Below are 5,144 nucleotides of genomic sequence, written 5' to 3' on the forward strand. Positions count from 1 at the left end.
AAATAATATATTTTTTATTTTTTTTTTTAAAAATTATTTTTGACATCAGCACATTAAAATGATATGAAAACATAAAAAAAAAAATTTAATTTGAAGTAATGAAAAAAATACAAAATTTTTAATTTTTTTCAAAAATGCTTTTGAATCGTAAAAATTAACGAGGTCTAAGTAAAAAGAAAAACAACATTAAAATATTAAATTTTTAGCATTTTGGTTAGTACCAAATATTAAACCAATCCACCTCTAACATTTATTTTGGATTTGATTATAATTAAATTTTCTTTATTAAATTTAGTGGGTGTGATTTTGTTTTATTATGCAAAGAATCCTGGTAGGATTAAGGCTTAACTATTTATTTGTTTAGATGATGTTATATGTTCATATGAGCTATTATGTACTATGAGAGTTAGATGTGATGATCTCCAAAATCCAAGATATATAAATAAAAGGTTATTTAGTGTTTGAGATAGCAGTTAATCAATATATTCACGTCCTTAGACTTTTTCTTCCTCTAACTATTTGCCACTCCTATTCTTATCAAGCTCAGGGGAACTTGATATCCATGGTGTAGAATGGCGTGATAGGTGGACCACCTCGTTTTTACGTTGTCCAGATGGTCGCCTAGAATAACCACTTCGTGTTCGAGATTCACAAGGGCGTGTATGCTCCTTTGTATGGCTTAATGATCTATGAGGTTGAGGATTCTTGTCGGGATCATTTTTTACGCATCCTTCTGGATAATATAATTGTCAACGAACATTAGGTAGGGCCTGCTGTTGTAAAGGTGAGTGTAGAGATGCAGTAATTTGCTGAGGAGGAGCTGCAATCAATGGTGATGGATTTTCTCTTGCTTGTTGATTTCCTAGAACTGCCTGGGTGAGGAGCTGTATCTATTCCATCAATTATTAAAGAATTATGTGGGTGGGGGTTAGTGTATCTACTGTGAAAGGAAATCAGTAACTCATTCTATTCTAGGAGTGTTCTGTTTATCTACCATTGATGACAATAATTAGGAAAAACAATATAACAATAAAGCTATTTATGATTTTTTATAAATGTTCCTCACAAACAACGTCATTATTTGTGAATCATTGTGAGCTTGAAAGGGATAACCATTTTATGAATGTAAACCTCTAATATTCATCACACCTATTCACTAGGTCTATGACATCCTAGAGTATGGTTGACCAGTGAAAATCTGCTTATGTTGCCTAAGCTACAAAAGCTCTAGAGCTCGTATATAAGCCACATATACCTTCATATATTTCTTGTAAGACATAAGAGCTTTTTTATGGGGACAAACATTTCAATAATGGAGCTGAGGTAGATCTTTTATATAAGACTTTGTCAATCATGTAATACCCTAATATGCGTTCTATAATCTGAACGACTTTGTTTTTGTTTAATAACTCCTTTATTTGTAAATAATTTCTATTAAGTATTCTTCACTCATCAACTATGTTAATGGGGACAGCTACCTGCTCATCTTTACTAACACTAGGGAGTTCCATGTAATTGAATTTGACGTTTCTTCTCACACCATGTTTTTGCAAAGTTATCAACCATATGATTAGCCTTACATAAACTATGACAGAAAGATAAAAAGCCAACTGTGAGGAGAAACAAGTTGCTAGAACAAAATTTTTATGAAATCTCCATGATCTAATTTCCATGACCTAATAAATAGCTTATTCATTCAATTTACCATAAAAACATAATCCAGATTCAAAGATGAAATTTCTACCAAAAAAATCATCACCTGTATAAGATAATTCAAGAGCTTTAATTATAGCTAGCAATTCAGCCTTATTTGAATCTTTAATTCCCACAAAAGCAGAGAAAAAACCCATCACAAGGCTATTATGATCATGAAAAACCCCACGAATACCAACAAGATCAGGTTTTCCAATAGAAAAGCCATCAAAATTTTACCTAAATGTATATGGTTCAGGAGGATACCATGAAATGGGGAGGGGGGGTTAGAACACTTGGTATTTGACTAACAGGCCAATCTTTCAGCTGAAATTAATAAATCAAGGGCACAATAAAAAAATTCAAAAAAAAAAAGCTTTGATCCATACATACAATATAATTAAAATAAGAAGAAAGATGATATCATAATCAAACTACTTATTGTTGAAGATAAATTTATTTCTAGCAAGCCAAAGACACCATAAGACTGTAAATAACAACATAAACCACATACTTTTTTTTTAAACTTCCCATAGACAAGATGTTCCCGCCAATCAACAAATATTTCTCAAATATGTCAATGATTATAACAGTGTATAAGAAGGTGCTTAATAGTTTACTCAAAGCCTAAACATAAAAGACAATTAGCATCTTTTGCATTAACAATACCTTGCATTGGTTCATATAGAATCCATGTCCTATATCTATATATAAAAAAAAAATTCTTTTCGTTAAGCATATATAATAAAATAGAGTGAAAGAGTCCACCCTGAAACCAAGGGGGTTACTAACTAACAACCAAGTCCTCTCCGAACCGCAGGAGATAGTTTCCCATTATAGGGCTCACCAACTTCACTTGCCTCTATGAGAGGCTCTGACCAACACATCTCTAGTATTAATTTTGCCACAAATGGTCATTTAACAAAAAAATTTCAACCTTAGAAAGAACCAATCCTTTTCATATACCATTGAAAGAGTTGCGTAGATTAATTTGGCTTGAAGGTGATAGCAAACCACCAGTGGATTTTACTGAATAAACCCCATTAGAATTAGGTTTTCAGATTAGTTTATCATTAACTTCATAGTCTAACATAACACAAGACAGTTTGTTGAATAGAACTTTAAAACCCCCAATCTCTTTTTCTTTTAGAGCTATTCTCCATCTAAAACTTCATATCCAAGAGAAGCCATCCCACATTCCTATGTTAGCAATAAAAGAGATCTAATCCTTTGAAAGGCTAAAAAGCCCAGGAAAATAGATGCAGGACAAGAATCCCCTAGCAATGTATCATGCCAGAAACTAGTATCCATGCTATTCCCAACCAAAACACAAACTTCTTTGTTGATAATATTTTGAAACTTATCATCCTTATAACAAATCTTGATGATTATAAACCATGTACTTCCACTGTAATTAACATTAAGGAAATATAAAGTAGATTTCTAATTGTGTAGATTATATATGGTATTCTTCCATAAACCTGAATCTAAGCATTAGTATCTCCAAAACCATTTGAGTACCAAAGCTTTCTTTTTGTTAAGAATGGAACTAATACCAATTCCTCCTAGTTTTTTTGGAAGAACAATCGAGGTCCATTTAACATTACATAATTTCTTCCTTCCCTCCTCACCTGATCTGATTTGATTTTCAATTTTTGTAGCTACAATGATTGGAATGGGGTACAAAAAGAGATAGTAAATCTGAAGGTTAGTTAACACTAATTTGATCAAATAAACCCTCACACCAATAAACAAAAGATGCCATTTCCAAGCAACCAATCTACTACTAATTTTAGTTATAATAGGCTTTCACTTCATAATATAGGATGATGAAGCTCTAGGAGGCACTCCTGAGTACTTAAATGGTAGCCTTTCATTCCAACACATGAAGTTATTTGCAACGAAGGAAACAACATCATCATCAATTCCAATTCTAATTATAGAGCTTTTATAGAAATTTACCTTTAAGCTACAAATCAATTTGAAACAATGAAGGATTCTTTTAATGTTTTGAAAAGAGGATAAATTATTGGAACTGAACATGAGAGCATCATCTGCAAACTAAAGATGAGTGATGTTCATTTGATCCTTACCAAACCTGATACCTTAAGTGAAGCCCAAATCATAACCTTTCTTAAGCATTTTGCTAAGTCCCTCTACTACAATGTTGAATGGAAGTGGTGATAAAGAATCACCTTGCCTAAGCCCTTTTTCCATAGAGAACTATGGAGTTGGAAAACCATTAATAAATATTAAATTTTAGTAGTTAAGATATACGAACTATGAAATCCATCCTCTTTAATGAGAACTAAATCCCATAAAATCCATAACCTCATCAAGATATTCCTAAATCATAGACATGAGTGATACGTGTGTGCCTTCTTTTTGGCTGTATAGTCCAGGGAACGACTAGCCCCCTTCTCCAGCATTGTCATTGTTCTAGTTTAATTTTTATTTGTACAAATAAAATTGTAATGAATATTTGGATTTTATATTATTCAATTTTATTTTTACATATTTCAATTTTATACAATTTGTTTTGTTTAATTATTTTATTATTATTATTATTATTCTATATAATTTTATATTAATTATTCTATACAATTTTATTTTTTAAAATATTTTTTTAATTATCATGGATCGAATTACAAATGGAATAAATCCGTCAGTAATTTACAAAGAGTTGGAAAACATTTACTGCATATGCCACAATCACTGATGAAAATACAAATATAATCAATTCTTTGATATATTCCAGAGAGTCTGGAAAAACATTATTGCATATGCCACTATCACCAATGGAAATATACTGATATAATTATTTCGTCGGTGAATTTCCAACGGGAAAAGTTTTTTTAACACTCATTTTTTGTCTGTAAAAATGTTCGGTTTATAATTTTTTTTACCGACAAAATTAGCGATGGATGATGGAATTTTCGATGAATGGTATACCAACAAATGTATTATGTTAGTGAGTTAGTCGGTAAAACTTTTATCGATTGAATGATACTATCATGGCAACAGAAAAATTATGTCGGTAGCACTATAAAATATTATAGTGATAGCTTTCATCACTTTTCCACCACCACTAACACATTCCATAGTTTTTTTTACGCTTATTTTTTGTCTGTAAAATCATCGGTTTATAATTTTTTTTACAAATAGAATTAGCGATAAATGATGGAATTACCGATGAACGGTATACTGATGGGCGTATTCTATTGGTGAATTTCTAGTGGAAAAAGTTTTTTTCGTGCTTATTTTCCATCTGTAAAACCATCGGTTTATAATTTTATTTTATTTTATTGACAAAATTAGCAACAAATGATGGAATTTTCGACAAACGGTATACCGACAAACGTATTATGTTGGAGAATTGATCGGTAAAAGTTTCACCAACAAAATAATAATATCTTGCCAACAGAAAAATTATGTGGATAAAACTATAAGAT

Source organism: Populus alba, chromosome 17 (genome assembly GCF_005239225.2).
Source record: "Populus alba chromosome 17, ASM523922v2, whole genome shotgun sequence".
Classification (NCBI taxonomy): domain Eukaryota; kingdom Viridiplantae; phylum Streptophyta; class Magnoliopsida; order Malpighiales; family Salicaceae; genus Populus; species Populus alba.